Raw genomic sequence first — 20,407 nt, forward strand, 5'->3', positions numbered from 1 at the left:
TAATCTGTGCAAGAGGAGCGCATGAGAGAGAAGATACCGGTGTGTGAGTGAACTTACAGGAGTAAAAGTTTGAAAGTATGGATACATTTGTGTTTCCGGGGTGAGTGTGAGAGCAGATGCTGGTGTAGGCATAAGAGTTATTGAGGCAGAGGTACAATGTGAAAGAGTGTGTGTGCTAAGGGGACAAAGGTGACACTTTCTCAATGTATGACTGACAGCGCATGTTTGTGAGAGTATTACTGACAGCGTGTGGCCCACTCTCTGTGTTAGAGTTTGAGTGAGCAACAACAACAACTGACACTCATTAATGTGTCTTGCTGCCCAAATTACTTACCTTTAATCTTAATTACTCCGAGTCCAAATCTGCCTACCCACAGACGTTACTAAATGAGCGATAGATTGCTCCTGTGGACAGAACCTTTCAAGCAAAATACCTAACGCAGTAGCTTCCCATTCCTCAAAAAGGCCAGCTTCCCCTTCCTCCCCATTAACATTAAAGGGCCTGGATTAGATTTCAGCGGATGGGTTACTCCATCATTTCTTACGGGATTTATATTTCTGTGGGCGGGATATTCATCACTGTTGTGACGGAGTAATCCATCTGCCGAAATCTAAATAAGGTCCAAAGTCAACCAATTCCTCATTCTGTTTTCTTTTAACAATCTCTAAAAATGTATACTGTCAAACCCAAAGTGGGTTGGAACGAATGTGAAACCTTGACTGTGGCGAGGAAGACTAGAAGTCAGAGTAATTAGGATTCCCAGTAAGTAACGAGGGCATTACAGCCTCACCGGTCTTCCTCGCCACAGCTATCAATAAACAAGCTGATACCAAAGCATAGTCCAGCTTCACAACACTAGCAAAATTCTCATGACAACTTTTAAATGTCAATGCAAAAACAAAAATAAAGACTTAATTATTGTTAAACAATGCTAAGTCTACATCTCATATTTTAACTTACATATTAAATGTCAGTATTTGCATTCAATGCCGAGGAAGGGAAAATCATAGATGTATTGCCCCCCAATTCCAATCTACATTGGTATATACATTTTTGCAGTGATCACAATGTACCTGCACTGCAAATTTTCTCAATTGATACACCCTTAAAGATTTGAAGAGGTAACAATACTTCTCTATCCTGTGTTTTATAGGCCAGCGTGATTCATCTGCTCAGAGTACAGTTGGATGGTTTTAAACCATTTCCAAGTGGACCAAATGTTATAAATAGGCTATCCTTTCACCGGAGAACTGTTGTTCTTTTCAGACAGATCAACACAGCTCTTTTTACATCTAACAAGTGTTACAAAGATTCTTCATCTGACTGACAATCTGGAAAAAGCACTTGATGAACAACCTCCCTGAACTGATGAAAGACAGAGGGAACTTTAGGAATAAACATATGGTTGAGTCTCAAGACCAATCCGTCTGAAAAATACCTTTAAAAAAGGTTCTGACTTAAAAAATGACCTCAATCCTGTATTCTAGGAGAGGAAATATCCACCAAAACCCAAACTTTATGTTTATGAATTTGAAATCAACCTCCTCAAGATGCTCAAAGGGAGTGAGTTGGAGTGCTTTCAACACCAATGGGAAATCCTATAAAGGAGAAGTACACATCGGGTTTGGCCTTTTAAGAAAAATACTCTTCATCAGTCTAGACACTGCAGTTTCCAGATGATCTAATGGAGGTCCCCAGGATTACCCACTGGTGCCCACTGGGCACAAAGAGTAGAAGTAACGAGCCCCAACACAAAACCATCTGCTAAACAATCCAGGAGTCTGGTGCAATCAACATAAATTGCTTCATAACCTCGATCCATGTAAAGGTCTTCCAATATCTAGATTAGGCCTTGAGGGTAGCCAGTCATCTGGAGTGCTGTATCAACCCAGCCACCTTTGAAAGAACAACCCTTAGCCAACAAAGTTACCCTCTGAAGATCTGCATCATCGTGAGAGGAAGAGGAGAACCTACTAGAGGCTAAAGATGTAGGGGAATCACCTAATGGAGCTCAATTGCCAGATCTAACAAGAGAGGATACCAAGAGTGCCTCTCCAACCACTAAACTATGAGATAGACTAAAGCCTTGTCCTCCTTTATCATTTGGAGTACTCTGAGTATCATCAGAATGGCTTGCTGGAGCTATGAATTTTCTATTCTCTGCAGACTTTTGTATCACTTCTTCCAGGGAGGTAACAAATAGATTTGTTCCCACAAAAGGAATTTCATTAGGAGAACTTGTTTTGAAGTGTCTGCTTTCCAGGATCTTAACCACAGCTGTCGTCTTGTCTGAATAGAAAAACTGCTCTTTATGCTGCAGCATTAAATGAATCAAAAGAACTTTCTGAAAGCAGTCTCACTTTCGGCTCTAATAATGCAAGAGTTAGTTAGAGCTCCTTGCTCCATCAACTTACCTAGGCCTTAAAAATCATTTATGAGGGATTGAATCGCATAAGAAGAGTATGTTTCTTCCGTAATGGTAAAGTTCAAAGCAGCACATGTACGCTTGACTGCTACATCCACCCTCTTGTTAACTGGACATGGAAGGGCAACACCCTCTGAAATAATGATTCTTGAGAGGCTAATCCTGACATTAATGAATCCACTTTAACTGCCACCAGGTTTTAATTTACAAAATTCAGGATCAGGTATCTTTTAGCCCAATATCTAATAATGGAATGCATATCCACTTCATTTCATTAATTTAACATTACTTCTTCAATAGAAGGATGCAAAATAAGAAACTTTGGCTTCTTTTATGATATTGTAAAAGAAGTAATTTATTTTCCTCATTCATGGATGGTACTTTTGGGAACGCCAGACTGTTTTAGATATGTTGTAGGACCTCTTTCAACTCCTGACTTGGCCATACCTTGCCCCCATGTCCTCCTCATCACCATCGGGATCTTAATATATTGGGGACTGTAATCATGTTTTTTTTAAGTGATGGAGGATTTTCTGTCTCCTAAAAGGCTGCTGGAACAGCTGTCTGCATCCTCTGCTGAATACCTGCCAATGAGGGTGTTTCAGCAGAATCCACTGTCTCTAAATTGTGGGTCTTTTCTTTTGCCTTTTCTGAGTCTTCTATTTTAGGTGCTGGCTCAGCAAAATCAGTGAAACAGCAGGACAACTGCTACTTCCAGCCTCTTTATAGATGGCAAGCAATGAACGCTGACAACAGTGGTGGCCGGTAATTTTGGCTGGGAGGGGAATGAGCAGGCCACACACGCACACATATACACTCTCACCTACACCCATGCATTCACAAACGCACACACACACACACACGCACCCATTCACAACACTCACAACATATTCATACATTTACACATACACCGACGCACGCACCAAAAATTCTAACGCATAAAATGTCCCTGCTCTTTAGCTCCAGGAGAGGAAAGCCTTAAAGGTTCCAACAGGGTTGGGACTGCTTCCTTCAGTCAGCCAGTGAGAGGAGGCCGCAGTTCCTCACTCATCACAGAGATGGGGTCAGTGAGACTTGCTGACACCACCCCACTCTGTGATAAGGGGTCACTGACTCTCTGCCCTGGGCTCTTCAGGGATAAAAAAAATCCAATCAGTGATGCTCCCCCTCATCTCGAGGGGAAGGGCCTTGGGGCAATTTTGCCAGGCCTGAAAAGGTCACACCTATATGGCTGTGAAATCTTCAGCTTGGCAAAGTTGAGCACGGGCAGCCAGGAGCTTGCGCATTTAGTGCATGTCTAGCTCCTGGCTGCCCGACCTGAACAAGAAGAGTGCTTGTCAAGGTGACCTTTGCTCAACTTGATACACTCTTCTCTGGAAAAAGGTGAGGTGGCGTGGCATCTTTGTCTGTATAGATGGGCCGCGCCTTGCCTGACGGGCAAAATGTGCTACACTTGCTGGCTAGCAACTACAGAACTCATCAGAGAACTAGCACACACTCCCTGTCTGCTGCAGAACAGCGCGCCAAATACCCTTCATAGATATTCAGTAATTAACTGCTGTCTCTCTACAGCACGAGTGATGACTTGTATGACAACGGATCAGTTCATGCCAAACCTCAACCACTGGCATCTCTGCCGCCGCTGTCGCCAGGCCTCGTGCCGTATCCCAGCGATTCAAAGAGCGCATCTGGAAACATGTTTGCTGCAGAGCCTGTTATAGCAGGACGTCCCACCCTGGGTATAAGCTAGAGCAAGACTTCACCCTTTCAAATGCAACACATGAAAATAAATAATATCACTTCTCTGAAACGTTTTGCTTGATGTTTTGACACAGAAACAGAATGAGAAAGTCGCTGAATTCCTTCATATGTTAATTAGGAGGAAGAGGAAGTGGGCCAGGTAGGAGCAATGGGAAACTAGCACGTTAGGCTATCTGCTTGAAAGTTTGACCCCTTTCTACAAACACAGCACAGGAAGTGATATCATGGAACCCTTGACCTTGGTGGCATGACAAAAATTAAAACAGTTACAGAAAATGAAGAAGATATATTTCAGTTACTGATTATGTATTAACTAGTATACTTCCTCGTAGATTCCTCGTAGATTAGGGGTGAAACCACAATAGTTCAGCCACCCAAACCTCACCATAAAGAAACAGTTACTTATGTTCAAATATGCCAATATATGCTCCCTTATACAGCCAAATGGCAGTATAAATGTTGGGCCCTGCCCAAAATGTCTAGCATGACCTCAGTGCCAAGAGGCAGCCCCACATGCACAGTTACGCTTTAAATTTTCAGTACCCACAGGAAGAAACTAAAGGCTAATTTCTTCAGTGTATATTACCCCTACCAATAGGAACCCTTCTATCCACCATCAAGATGCAGCATCCTCACACTGCCCCACAGGCGCTCACCCTTGTTCCGGACTCTGGGCCTGGTTTAGAGTTTGGCAGAGGGGGTTACTCCACACAAACATGGCGGTTATCCTTCCCCCGTGTGTGCTATGCTGTGGTGCTAAGAATTAGTACCATTTCTATATTTGATACATAACCAATCAAATACTAAGACTGCATACTGTGGTGCTCTAGTCTTCCTGTATTCCGGCTGTAAACCTCATAATAAGCAACTGACTCGAAGCACTGGAGACTAAGAGCCTGATTTAGAGCTTAGCAGATGGAGTACTCCTTCTCAAGTTCCGCAGAGTACCCTCATAGTCAAGCACTCGGTCCTCCTTATTTACAGGAAGATGGACCTCATTAGGTCAGCGCTTAGCCTAGCCTACTCTGCTTCCATGGCTAACATACTTCACTTTTAACCCAATGGAGCATGGGCCGTTTGAAGTTTAAATACAACACCATCCACCCAAATCAGAGTGAAAGGTGTTATGGTTTTTTGCTGTTCGTAAACCTGGCGGTGAGGGACAGTTAAAAAAAAATAATGCCTCCTTCCACAGCATAGGAAGCAACTTCTATGGTGTGGCGGTCATTAGTTTTTGCATTTGTAAAAACAAAAACCCGCTTTGTTCAAAGTTTGTTGAGCGGCGTTATATTTGACAGATCCATGCATTAAACTTTAAGACACTGACAGGAAATGTAGCAACAACGGTTCCTCCTACTGAATAGAGATGCCCACAGGGCTGGCGAGCGTCTCTTTATTTGGGGTACGTATACTTCGCAAGTGCAACAAATTACTTTACTCTTTTGCTCCGGCGGCCTAAATACTGCACTCCGCACTCTAGATCAGTCTCTAAAGTCTCTGACAGAGGTTAGATTGTGCATGTGCCCTCAATCCTGGTTGGATGCAATAGTACCAAGATAAGACAGTACATAATGAGCAATGACAGCCAACATATACTTACCTTGCACACAAATGTAATTTCCTTCTAACAATGAAATTGAAACCGTCTGGAAGGAAATTGTAGAAGAGGATGGCGCCAGATCATGTAAATAAGAAAACAGCAATCAGGGGTGAACTGGGGAACCAAGAGTAGCCCTGGCAAAAAAAAGTTCAAACCAGCCCGCTCCATTTGTCATCTCACGCAGTCTCTCTTCCCGTCCATCCATTTGCCTTTCCCTCGTCAACCTATGCTGATCACTTTCTCTCTACCTCCGCCCTCCCTCCCTCTCTCTGTCTCTTGCTCTCTGGTGGCCTTGAATTAAGCTCTGGGAGCTGGGGAAAAGTGACTGGTGCTCCGGAACGGCCCTGGGCTCTCAAAGAAGTGCTGTCAAGCCCTGACAGTAATGGTCTCTGGGATCTGAAAGTGTATTGATGGTGTGCACTTGTGCATTAAGACAGAAATGATTACATGAGGTGTGCTGGACAATTTTGTCCTGCCATGGTTGCAACCTACAAAGTGCTTCATGTCTCATGCTTAAATGTGCAGGCTGCCAGTCTAGCTATGGTTTGAGGCATGCCCCACTAGGGCTTGTCCAGCTAAAGATTGGTTACTTTTGGTTACTTTTTGGAGCATAAGACACTGTTAAGTCTTGAGGGTGGCTATCAAAGGTATATGAGAGCCAGACAGGTAGAAGCAGGTATCTTCTTTATTTACATGTTTCGTCCTTAGTACCTAGCTTTAGTCAAAGCATCACCCTCCCACCAACCACCTATCTACCAGCTTCCACTCCACCCTCACAGAACAACATTATACTACATCACCATTCACTTCAGCATTCGAGACAGCAGCTGAGACAAATGTCGAATGGGGGACATGTACCATGCTACACATATCGTTTTCTTAAAAGCAACTTAAAGTACAGTCCTTCCATTTCATATACAGTAAATGGGCAAGTATCCACATTCAATCTCCAGCACATTCTGATTACACATGTATCTAACAAACAAAAAAACTACACAGCAACTCGGTTGTGAACATATTATTGCACAATGGTCCAAGACTTGCAAGCCTTACAACCTCCTCGGATATAAGGCCCTACTACCACATATCTGCACACTAACAATGATGCCATGCAACATTTATACACACACGTAGGCAGATACATCCAGTCACATAACAGCCAGGGCATAGGACCCTCAAGCCTCCTATGGCAAAGTTGATTCTGCGCCGTCCCCAATTTTATACATTCAAAACATAAACAACACAAAAACAGAAAGCTGAACCCACATCACATCAACTGAAAACTCCCTTGACCAGACTCCAACATAAAACATGTCATCACAACAACGCTCATAAACAGTGTCCCCTGCCATCCACAATGCATTACTAAATTATCAGGCTAACACCGACAGGACAAACACTTTTATGTAACCTCCAAAGCTATCCAATATAAATGTTCACCTGTGCATATCCTTATACATATACAAGGCAGATCGGCTTCTGTACACGTTCTCCAAGCATGCAGAACACAAATCTGAAACCGTATACAATCTCCATACATACACAATACGTTAGCCAACCTAACCTAGGCCCTCATTATGAACACAGCAGTTAACACCGCCATGTTCATGCTGGCGGTCTTTCTATAGACCGCCAGCCCCCCTGGGACCCTGCCGGCCGTATAATAATCATTCTGCTGGGCCGGCGGGTGGAAACATTGTTTCCGCCCGCCGGGCCAGCAGAATGCCTGGCTGGGACATTGCCGGCGGCTCCAATGCCTCTGTGCGGCGGGTGCAGCTGCACCCGTCGCGCAGATCACTGCTCGATGGAGCACTGCACAGGGGCCCCTGCACTGCCCATGCCAAGTGCATGGGCAGTGCAGGGGCCCCCACGGGGCCCCAGAGCACCCCTTCCGCCAGCCTTTCCCTGGCGGGGAAACCCGCCAGGGAAAGGCTGGAGGAAATGGGATCATTATCCAAGAGGCAGCAGTGCTGCCTTGTCGGATAATGATGCCGTCCACCATCAGACTGCCTGTCGGTGGAGAAGGGCCGCCTATGGCGGCCCTCCCTATCTTCATAATGTGGCAGTCTGGGCCGCCATGCCGGATGGCGGTATTCACCGCCGGCATGGCGGCCCAGACCGCCAACTTCATAATGAGGGCCTTAGTCACGAGTTTGTTAAGTCCTGAGGAAGGTTCTTTAAAGATGGATGAGGAACCTGTCAGCTAGAGAACAGCATCTTCTTTACTTACATCATCATTTTCTCTCACCATTACAGACAAAAGCTCACAAATATAGGTAGTTTGACACGCTGGATGCTACAGAGAGTCTTCAGCAAATTTGGCCTCTTTTATCATAGGTGAAATAGACAGAAATCTACGATGTTAAGTGGTTGTGTGGATTCAGTTCGTCTTAAATTGCCCCTGAAATTATTATCTAGTTCATTTGGTGTAAATATTATACAGAGGTGAGCACTGTTGCTGCTTTATGGAAGGACAACTTTTAATCAAGGTACCCTCTTTGACTATTCATTCTTTTGCTATTGTGGTCCTCTGGTTTGATGTAACAGTGTTGGTACTATCTGAACCTAAAAAGGGTTCACATCCTCTGTACATGTTACCTTCTGGATTACTGATCCTTCTGTGATTACGCACTTGAGGTGGAAACATGCCTAAAACGGAATTAACATAATTCAGGTGTGTGAGATAGTGTGGCATTTTTGGTATCTAACAGCTGGTGCCGCCTCCGCCCAACATTACTCGCTAGTCAGCTCCATTCCCATCACAGCTGTGATTTTCATTATTCTAGCAGAACACACAAGACCACATAAAGCCCTCTCAAACAAAGCATTACACACAAACTCATGTAGTTGGCTGTGTGCTGCAAGTTAACACCAGTCCCACACTGCACTACACCTATATACAACTTATAGCCACTCTTATATAGTTAGCTTACATATACCACACCCTCACGCGCACAACATCACATAATTACCAACATGGACTGTGGATGCAGTGGACAAGGGACCACCCAATCCAGAGAAAACATAGAAAAGTACTTTGGCATGCCCACCTATAAATACAAAACATTACGAAGCTCTCCCAAAAGCAAACACAACATACCTTCACACTAACATGTACAAACCAATTCTGCAACTAAGGGCCAGATGTGTCATACAACCGATTTGCGATTCTTAAATAGCGATTTTTAAGAAATCGCTATGTCAGAAATGCAAAAAGGTATGTATGATTTTTGCGATTCGGTAATAGCGATTTCTTAAAAATCACAAATGTTATTACCGAATCGCAAATAAAGAATCTGTCCCCATTCGCACCTATGGGCCTGTTGGCCCATATCTGCGAATTTTTTGCATTTCCAAAATTGCGATTTCTTATCCAGAAATCGCAATTTTGGAAATGCAAAACCCCAGGGTGCTGGGGGCCTAAGGCCCCCTCTGCTGCACCCCAAATTCTTTTTCTGGGACATGTAAGGTGCACACATGCCAAAAGGGCATGTGTGCTTTACATGTACATTTTAAAAATGCATTTTAAATGCATTTTTACATTTTGCACATGGTTACCACCAGGTTCAACCTGGTGGTAAATAGTGATTCCTAAATACCCAAATCGCATTTAGGAATGGCTTCATACATGTGCTAAGAAATCGCAAATAAGGAATCCTTATTTGCGATTTCTTATTTAGAGAGTCATAATTTGCAACTCTCTAAACAGGGTCACAATTTTAAGGAATCGCTATTTTTACGATTCCTTAAAATTGCGTCCAGAATGTCTTTCATACATTCTGAACTGGCTTTTTGCATTCGCAAATGGGCATTCGCACCGTTTGCGAATGCAAACAATCTTGATACATCTGGCCCTAAGTACAGAACAAAATCTATCCTATTCTTATATGTCCAAACTGCAACAGACCCAATCTCTCGACTGATGGTCCAGATGCGAAATGGCATCTTGCTGTTACAACATTTTTTTATTTTATACTATTGAATGCTAATAACATCGAATGGGTACCTCATCTCCGGAAACCGAAATGCAGTTTCGAATAAGTAATGACCTGGTCCGCAGACTCGAGAATGCACACTGATCTCGGCATTTTGGTAAGTCCTGAGTCCTACCTAGGCTAAAGATTCCAGGGGTGAATACATGTTAATCTTCTGGGTACCCTGGGCAATGTGCCGTCTCTAATGTGTTGGAGTTCCATCTTCGGTTGCATGTAGGCAGCAGAGTGAATTAATGTTGGAACATGGTGAGTATGGGAACTCCAAAGATAAACCTCATCTAGGGAGTGTGTAATCATCACTCAACAGCTGGAATACGAAGAGAGAGGCAGTTTGCCTGTAGTACACACACACAGAACCAGTTATCTGAGAAACCTTGGGGCAGTGCTTAATTTAAGCCAGGGGTTTCCGGTGCGGCACTTATTGTGCTGCCTCTACCATTTACTGCGAGCAAAAGCCTCATATGCGAAAGACGGAGGAAGAGAAAAACAAAAAAATCTTCAGAAAGGGAGAAAACAGAAAGCTGCAAGAGTGAGCTGAAGGAGCAGGGAGTGGCTGTAAATGGATTAAAGAGGCCCCAGATGGCTTCAGGTTTACCCTGCCTCAGTATTCTGTACTCACACATTTAATTGCAGCCGGCGCATGTTACAGAGGAGAGCTTTGGGCACCGGCACATTTCTATTTACAAATTAAGCACTGTCTTAGGGTGCTATTTTGGTGTTTATGAAAAGTTCGAAATGTAGAGCACCGGGACCTGAAATCCTCCATAGCAGATTGAGCTTCCCAGCATTAGCATTTCTGAACACGAGCGAATGAACTGCCAGGAGAGAGGCATTACACCACAGACAAGACAAGGCAACAGAATATGTTAAAGCATTTCAGATAGAATGTAGGGCAACCATACATTTTTCAAGGGCAGGAGAACCACATGGATGTTGTCCAGACAGTCCGGGAAGTTTGGAGCAAAGATTACATTTGGAATGGGGACTGAAGTAATTGCTTGAGGCATAAATTGGCAAGTTTCTGGAAAAAGGTGATAGTCAAGGAAACTGCACCACAGCCCGCAAAGGCTCCAAAAGCACCTTACTTAAATTCCTATTTTTATTGTTGTACCAGAAGAAATTATTTGCAGGTACAGCTTTTAGCCACCACTCCTGTCGTCCATTCACAGTGACTATTCCAGTTATTGTTCAGCTAAAAAGGCTGTAACAGAACCTCGATTTATATGTCTATATGAAAGAGAGGAAGATGGATCCTTTGTTCATAAAATAAGCTTTTATCACTCGCATAAATTGCTTGTTGGCCATGCCTCGTTTCTTGACTCGGGCCCTCATTATGAGTAGACGTGTAGCCGTGTTTTGGTCACAGCAGCCTAAACAGGATTGCAGCAGTGCATTGTGCACTGCAGTGTGCCACCTTTACACTGCAGGCGGTACATTACGCGTCATTACACCACAGGAAATACGTGGGGTGTCATTACGTCACAGGTCGTTTTATTACATTTACACCAGGAGTCACTACTTCGCGGGTAAGAAGTGAAAGAAAATTGGTCACAGGTTTAGCCTGTTAAATTACTTCAAATCCACAAACCATACATGACTGTCACAGTGACTGGATGATTTTATCAGTGGTGTCCGACTATAATGTGACTTTAACTTTGTTTTTCTTCTGTGAATGTATGGGTCTTTCAGATTATATTCAAAGTGGAGCATACGCCCATCATCACCCTTGGGGAACCTCCACTAAGCACTGTCTTTCGCCGTGTGCAGAGGGGGATTGTCGGCAGGGCCTGGCCCCTGCCAGCCCCTGTATCCAACGTCCCTCAACGCAAGGGTAGGGGATCCTGGGGGAAGCATGGCACAGTGCCCCACTAAAACAGCGGGAGGCTTGTAAAGGAGCACCTCACAGGAGGGCTGCGCTAGGTCCCGCAGTAGTACCGTGGTACCTGGGGCCAAAATGTTTATTCATTTTAATCTCTTGGGGGTGGCGGCGTTCCTCTGGGTTGCGGATGCTAACGCATGGAGGTCAGGTTGTCTGTACCCTGCCCCCTTACACTCTTAGAAAATGTTTTCAGGACACAGGGACTGAGTCACCGGGCCCTGTAATGGGAGCTGCATATTTTCTTCACAGGTGCGGGCTGTTTAAAAAAAAAAAAACAGTACCGCAGTACCAACCGTCCAGATACATCTAACGTTTTTTAAGAGTTAACCACCTTATGCCCACCCAAGCCCCTCTTTCAATGCTATTTGACAAAAACAACTGTTCAGATTTACACCAAATCACAAAAATCACATTTTCCTATTTTTTGGCAAATTTGGTGTATTTGCACTCAGTCATTTTGTTCGGTAATGGTCAGCAAAGTTTCACTTCCCTTCTCTCTTCGCCCCCGCTTGACGGACGGGTGCAGAACTTTCCATGAAGGAGCTGAGGTGGAGAAATAAAAACCACTGATTATTTCCAAAGAACAGTTTAATACTCAAACAAAATGTGAGGCAACACTTTAACCTAGTCCTGATAAACAATGGATTGCATACTAGGAACAAGCAGATTCCCAGTCTCTATAAACCAAAATACGAAAGGACAAATGCAATTTGGGGCTCACAGATTCTTCAGACTCCTGGTTGACATTAACTTTACCAGAGACAAACGTTTCAGGTTTGAAACAAAAGAAACTTGGAATATATTTACACTAACGGCTCCCTAAGGGCATGCTGCAAGGGCACAAAAACTGAAGGCAAATTCCAATATTATTCAGATACGGTTTTCTACTCATCCTCTGTACTATGATACTGCACTGCTAAAAGCCCCCTTCTGTCCGTTCTATTATTTATTTGTTCTATTGTAGGTTCTTACAAGCAAGAAGTTAATAAAAATATATATTTTTTAATCCAATATTATGCTAGAGGACTTATGACCAGCTGTGTCAAGGAAAGCTCCATTATGCATATATTTGTCCAAACATTGATGGAGCCATGCCCTCCAGTCGTAACAAAAGCCTATTGGGCCCTTTCTGTATCCTCTCACAAGTTTTCACAAGCACTCCAGTACCGACCTAATATCACCAGAACAAGGTATTTCCACATGAACCTGGCACAATATCTGTATAATAACATCCAAAAGTGATTTGGTCCCCTCTTGAAGCATGCCTTATGAACTCCTGGATAGTGACGTCCCTACCTCTCATTTTTCACACTTTATATATACCGAGACGGTTGATGAAGTTGACTCCTGAGCGGCAAGAACGTACCTGAAGTATATGTTATGGAGCTACTGCTAGCTGATGCAGAGGAGCGACTCACTGCCTTGTTCATCAGAAGGGAACTACGCTTTATTCGTGAGTTCGACTTGAAATCTGACTAGAAGCCCGGGTGTATCAGAGAACTGGAAGAATTGACAGAAAAGCATCAAAGAAGTTCCAGGTCCTACTGTTCTCCTACTACTACTCTCCTACTATTCTCTTTGATCCACTACACCCCTTTCTCTTGAGTATATTTTCCTCTTTGAGGGGGCCTCTTAATGAAACCTCAGTATTTTTTGTGGTACGGCCTTCCGTGACTGATTCTAGAATGCATTATGCTTATTCTGATTGCTACTCCATAAAATTCCCTCTTATAACAAACTATATTCAGTGCTTCCATTTGTCTTCCTCTTTCTGTCCTTTCTATGACCAGTCATGTGAGGTGCTTTTGGGAGGAAGAGGGTGGACATTTCATGTTACAATAAAGAAAGCAAAGAGGCACTTCCCTAGTGAAACGTGTGTCTCCAGGTATGGACAAGGAACATTACGAGGACGCAATATCTCTGAGCAGCTTAATCTCCCATGCTATCTAATCTGTGTTTCTGATGGATACTCCTGCCTACCTACCTACAGGGAGTGCAGAATTATTAGGCAAGTTGTATTTTTGAGGATTAATTTTATTATTGAACAACAACCATGTTCTCAATGAACCCAAAAAACTCATTAATATCAAAGCTGAATATTTTTGGAAGTAGTTTTTAGTTTGTTTTTAGTTTTAGCTATGTTAGGGGGATATCTGTGTGTGCAGGTGACTATTACTGTGCATAATTATTAGGCAACTCAACAAAAAAAAATATATACCCATTTCAATTATTTATTATTACCAGTGAAACCAATATAACATCTCAACATTCACAAATATACATTTCTGACATTCAAAAACAAAACAAAAAAAAATCAGTGACCAATATAGCCACCTTTCTTTGCAAGGACACTCAAAAGCCTGCCATCCATGGATTCTGTCAGTGTTTTGATCTGTTCACCATCAACATTGCGTGCAGCAGCAACCACAGCCTCCCAGACACTGTTCAGAGAGGTGTACTGTTTTCCCTCCTTGTAAATCTCACATTTGATGATGGACCACAGGTTCTCAATGGGGTTCAGATCAGGTGAACAAGGAGGCCATGTCATTAGATTTCCTTCTTTTATACCCTTTCTTGCCAGCCACGCTGTGGAGTACTTGGACGCGTGTGATGGAGCATTGTCCTGCATGAAAATCATGTTTTTCTTGAAGGATGCAGACTTCTTCCTGTACCACTGCTTGAAGAAGGTGTCTTCCAGGAACTGGCAGTAGGACTGGGAGTTGAGCTTGACTCCATCCTCAACCCGAAAAGGCCCCACAAGCTCATCTTTGATGATACTAGCCCAAACCAGTACTCCACCTCCACCTTGCTGGCGTCTGAGTAGGACTGGAGCTCTCTGCCCTTTGCCAATCCAGCCACGGGCCCATCCATCTGGCCCATCAAGACTCACTCTCATTTCATCAGTCCATAAAACCTTAGAAAAATCAGTCTTGAGATATTTCTTGGCCCAGTCTTGACATTTAAGCTTGTGTGTCTTGTTCAGTGGTGGTCGTCTTTCAGCCTTTCTTACCTTGGCCATGTCTCTGAGTATTGCACACCTTGTGCTTTTGGGCACTCCAGTGATGTTGCAGCTCTGAAATATGGCCAAACTGGTGGCAAGTGGCATCGTGGCAGCTGCACGCTTGACTTTTCTCAGTTCATGGGCAGTTATTTTGCGCCTTGGTTTTTCCACACGCTTCTTGCGACCCTGTTGACTATTTTGAATGAAACGCTTGATTGTTCGATGATCACGCTTCAGAAGCTTTGCAATTTTAAGAGTGCTGCATCCCTCTGCAAGATATCTCACTATTTTTGACTTTTCTGAGCCTGTCAAGTCCTTCTTTTGACCCATTTTGCCAAAGGAAAGGAAGTTGCCTAATAATTATGCACACCTGATATAGGGTGTTGATGTCATTAGACCACACCCCTTCTCATTACAGAGATGCACATCACCTAATATGCTTAATTGGTAGTAGGCTTTCGAGCCTATACAGCTTGGAGTAAGACAACATGCATAAAGAGGATGATGTGGTCAAAATACTCATTTGCCTAATAATTCTGCACTCCCTGTATTTCTACCTGCATACTCCTCAGCTCTTAAGCACTCCCTCCAGGCACCAGAATGGTCCGGGGATGTTTCCTCCATAGCTTTTCCCCAGTAATAGGGGTTGCCAGCTGACTGATGTCAGTTCACTTTTTTCCAGGCCTGGGGCTGTAAGCAGCCAATACTTCCTTATCCTCTGCCGTCACAGCCACCACAGCAAGGCGGCTGTAGCTCCCCTTTCCATTTGAGACCAGTCGGAGGCCGGGTGTCCCTTTTCCACAGGGCTGGAAAGCTGTAACTTCAGACGAGTGTGGCATTCAAATTGTGGAAAAAAGGTATGCTCTACCCTTCCAGTAGTCTCCTCCCTGAATCTCCCCTCTCTAATCTTTTGTAGCAACAGCTTCTTCCCCTGCAGCAAGAGATGCCAGCCTTGCATCAGGAAGGAGTTGTGGAGTTGTTATCAGCGTAGAAGATTGGACAAGAATGTTACTCGGGTACTTCCTTGTTTCAAATAAGGACCGATGTCTCCATCTGATCCTGGACCTGAGGGTCTTAAGCTTCTTCCTGTGCAAGGAAAAGTTCAAGATGCTGCCCCTTGCTCAGGTTCCTTTGGCAATCGTTATTTGAGTCCAAATGGTGCCATTTGACATTTTGGACTTGCATTTACTTATACCGATTGTTAGAAATTGGGTTTTTGTTTGGCTAGGGAAGGCACCTAAGTCAGGCAGAACCCACCACTGTAGTCAAGGCGAGAGAGTTACACACCCAAGATAACCCCTGCTCATCCCCTTGGTAGCTTAGCACAAGCAGTCAGGCTTATCCAGCGGTCATGTGTAAAGCGTTTGCACAACACACACAACACACATGGCACAATGAATACAACACAAAGGAAATACAACAAGTTACATAAAAATAAACTGTTTTGCATAAGACCTCATTAGACCCAAACACAACATGTAACATAATACTCTGCTACACAAGCAGTTGTCAGAACACTACACACAGAAGAAATAGAAGGAGGAAAGCAAAAAGTTTGGGGATGTTCCTGCAAAAAGGGCCAGATCCAACAGTGATCATGAAATGCAACAGAAAGTACCTGTGTTTTGTGGTGGGCATGACTCACTATGAACTTGTGGTTCTTCCATTCGTCCTTCAATCGGCATCACAAGTGTTCATAAATGTGCTGACAGCAATAGAAGCTCATCTCAGGTGGTCAGGGATTCATTTTTCCCTACCTGGACGACAGGCTTCTGAAGGAGAGGGCTCCAGAGATGGCATGGTTGCACCTCCAGTAGGAGGACTCCTTGCTGCACACCAGTATTTTTCCATCAGTCTGACCAAATCTCACCTGGAGCCCTCTCATCACCCTTTGTTCATTGGGGCAGTACTAAATACCACCTTGGTCCAAGCCTTTTCACCTGAACAGAGTAAATAGGCTCCTGTGCTTCCGGAAAGGTACTTGGATTCCAGTCCTGTCCATCTTTTGTCTGCTCTGTCTGCTCGCTTCCTGCAGCTCACTAGCGTATGAGAGCTCTGAAGAGGTGCCTCGGCAGGCAGTATTTCCAGTACAGAGTAGATCTTGTAGACTCCATTATGGTCTCTAGGGAGTTTTCAGTGTAGCTGGCCTGGTGAGGTGTGAAAGAGAATCTTTCCAGAAAGATGTCCTTCCAGCATCCTCTAGCTGTGGTCATGACAGTGACGGATACCTCCACTCTAGGATGCAGTGTTCATCTAGATGGGCTGGTCTCCAGAAGGGCAGAGTCTTCACAACAAGCTGCTTGAACTGAGGGCAATTTGCCTGGTGCCCAACGCATTCCTCCCTACTCTTCATGGTCAGTCAGTCCAGATCTTGAGAGACAATACATTCACTATGCGGTATGTCAACAAGCAGAGTGGAGTAGGGTCTCTGTTTTTCTGTCCAAGCAAATCATCTGGTGGGCTCACTAAACACCAGAGCCGATGACTTAAATGTCTGTCACCTTTACAGCCATGAGTGGTGTCTCCTTCCGGAGGGTGTGAAGGGCATCTTAAATCAATGGGGTGCACCCAATATGGATCTTTTTGCCACTCATTGAAATTTACATTGCCCGTAGATCTGTGCCCTCCAGCATCCAATGCAGGGAAGGTTATGGAACACTATTCTGTCGAAGTGGAGTTTTCCTCTTCACTATGCATTTCCTCCATACCATTAATTACTCAGGTCCTGAGAAAGATCTGCCATTACTAGGCCCAAGTCACTGTAGTGGCTGTAGATTGGCCCAGAGGTGTATGGTACGCAGACCTCCTGCACCTCTCCTTGTGTCCCCGGTTCCTTTTTGCTCTCAGGGTGGATCGTCTCTCCCAATCCCAAGAGCGATACGTCCATCACCAGAATCTCCAGATCTTACACCGTCATATGTGGAAATTGAACTGGGGCACTTAAATGTCTTTCTCTGGGAGATGGCGCAGATTTGCAATTGGTGTGCAGATCACCAGACTGAACCCTTAAAAGTGCGGATGTCTGTCATCCTTTGGTTCACATTTTCTTTGGCTAAAGAAGGTTGTGCCGCGGAGTGAAGGGGTCTCTAGCAGCCTTGTCAGTTTTCCTTTGCCTCGTGGATAAATCATCACTTTTCATATCTTCCACTGTTTTGAGATTCCTGAAAGGTTTGATCAATAAGTTTCCTCACACTCCTTTTGTTCTGCCGCTGTGGGATTTGTCTTTGATGGAAGCTCCACTCGAGCCCTTTCACAGTTGTCCTTTAAAGCTGTTAACCATTAAAATACACTTCCTTGTTACCCTTGCATCCACGAAGTTAAGGGTCAAGCATCCTTTTACAACTTTTTACCTCAACAAGTTGGTCTTTAGAACTAGAGCTACTTTCCTCCTGAAAGTGGTGACCCCTGTCCATCTGGGTCAATTGATCACCTTTTGATCTTTCTTTCTTCCACATCACCCTACTAAGGAGTAGGAAAGGATGCACAGCTGTATCCAGAAGGAGTGATGTGCTTTTCTATCAATAGCACAAAGGACTTCTTGTACAGATGATCAACTCTTTAAAGGCTATGTGGGCAGCAGAAAAGGTAAGGCAGTGCAAAAAGAACCTTATCTAGGTAGATTATTTTATGCATTAAAATCTGCTACGCCATGGCCCAAAAAGAATAACCGAAGAGCATGGGCACACTCCATGAGGGCTAAGTCCTCAACGCCTGCCTTGGCTATGGGAAAATCTTGTAGGTGACATCTGCAGAGTGGCTACTTGGTCATCTCTTCAACATTTGCAGAGACCTATTGCCTGGATTCGGAGGTATGGATGGATCAGTATTTCGCTCAATCTGTGCTTCGGGACTCCCGATCTAACCATCCCCTCCATCCCAGAGATTGTAATTGTTTGGAAATCTGTTCAAGAGGTGAGAACTACTCTGCAGGTAGAACTATCCATGAGAAGAAAAAGCTCTTCACCTTTGGTAACAATATTTCTAGTGGATACTCTATCTACTTGCACATTCCACACTGATCTTTCCCAGCTCCCCATTTGATGGATAGTGTATGGGTCAACATGATAAGGTTCTAAGTTTCTGTTGTTTTGGTACATATTTTGGCCATAGTCATTTTCATCCTACTGCTTTAGCGGCGTGGAACAATAGATGGGAAACTGACATCAGTACAATGGTGGAGGACCTTTATGGGGTCTTCTATATCACAAGGACATCACTTCTGACATCGAAAATAGGAGATATGACGCCATTGCAATAACAATGAAGGACAAGAGGTTAATAGATGGTCTCATTGCCATGGAGTTGAGATCTGGTACCTCCACAAATCTGAGATTTAGAATACATAACCCCTTTTCCCCAGTCTCCCCAATCTTGAGGGATAGTCAACGAGGTTCGGACCAGACAGTAATGACCAAAAGAGATACTGAACTTGAGACCATAGACTGACTGATCCAACCGAGCCCATTAGGCCAGGGCCAGATTGTATCTGCAAGAACAGATGAAATTCCAGGTGAGAACAATCAACAGAATATGAGGCTAGGGAGGGATGAGGGGCTAATACCTGGTTACGATGGTCCTGTTGTATCCCAGGGGCTGGCAACAAGATCCGCATGTCCAATAGTTACGGATATTGTTTCCGTGCTATCATGGAATGTGGCGGGCCTAAGGAGTAAATTAATTGACCCAGATTGGCATGAGTATGTTGACCAATTTCAGCTCTGCCTTTTTCAGGAGACTTGTTCAATAGAACGACCATATAAGTTGGGTTACAAAACCTACTTTGTGAGTGCCACCGCTGTATCAAGTGAGTGCCACCGCTGTATCAATTGGGAGATCATCTTGTGGATTGGCTCTAAGGGTGAAAATGTCCCTAAATGTTGAGATAAATGGGTATGAAAAAGCCTCCCCCGACATACTTGGGTTTCAATTAGTGTTAAAAATAAAATTTTATACCATCTTTTTAATGTTTATATAAGACCCAGGAGAACAAATCAGGAGTCATGTGCAATAGAAATTTTAGACGCTATGCGAGAGGATATGTCTGCAGGTGAAACGATATTAATAGGAGGTGATTTCAATTGCAACTACGAACCCATAGCCAGACTAGACCAATTGGTAGAAGATGAAGATGTGGCAAGAGGTGTTCCCCTCTTGTGCAATGAAGAAACAATACCTTGCATGGCTGCAAAATTCTGCAAATTATGAACTTCATTGTAAAACACAGATTAGGGGCATGCAATTGTAGAACAGTACAGGAGAGTTCCAACTTGGATACATTCCCAAGAGGTAGGGTATGCTCAAGACTTGATTATATTATGCATAGTATAACTTCATGGGATAGGATAACAACATTTAAAATAGACAATAGAAGATAAATTTATCACTTTCTGTTAATTATAGAACCGAGGGGGTGGCGCCCAGATTTAAGGGTCTAGGGAGGAACAGGATAGAATTTAAACCTTCTGTCAGTAATAATCGTAGGTCAGTAAAATGGCCCTCGGTACTGAGTAATTTGGAGGTTATGGCAAATATATATATATATTCTATTTGTTGACTTCTTGAACCCATATGTCCATAGAAGTTCCACTGAAATACCAATACTTGCCATACACCAATCCCTGACTATATTCTTGAGGCCTTACTTTACTAAAATAACACAACAAAAGTTAGATCAGGGAGGAAAACGCCCTGGGCAGTCCAATCCCTGGTATACAACTGAATGTAAAGAAGGGAAAAAACTATTAT

General features: G+C 43.8%; 1 protein-coding gene across 1 annotated transcript in view; it reads right to left on the minus strand.

The window, feature by feature from the left end:
- The window catches only part of LOC138259279 (SPARC-related modular calcium-binding protein 1-like), a 425,517-nt gene that overhangs the window by 211,977 nt on the left and 193,133 nt on the right, over positions 1 to 20,407 (minus strand). The gene's annotated exons all lie outside the window — the stretch shown is intronic.

The sequence above is a fragment of the Pleurodeles waltl genome, chromosome 9, assembly GCF_031143425.1.
Source record: "Pleurodeles waltl isolate 20211129_DDA chromosome 9, aPleWal1.hap1.20221129, whole genome shotgun sequence".
NCBI lineage: Eukaryota > Metazoa > Chordata > Amphibia > Caudata > Salamandridae > Pleurodeles > Pleurodeles waltl.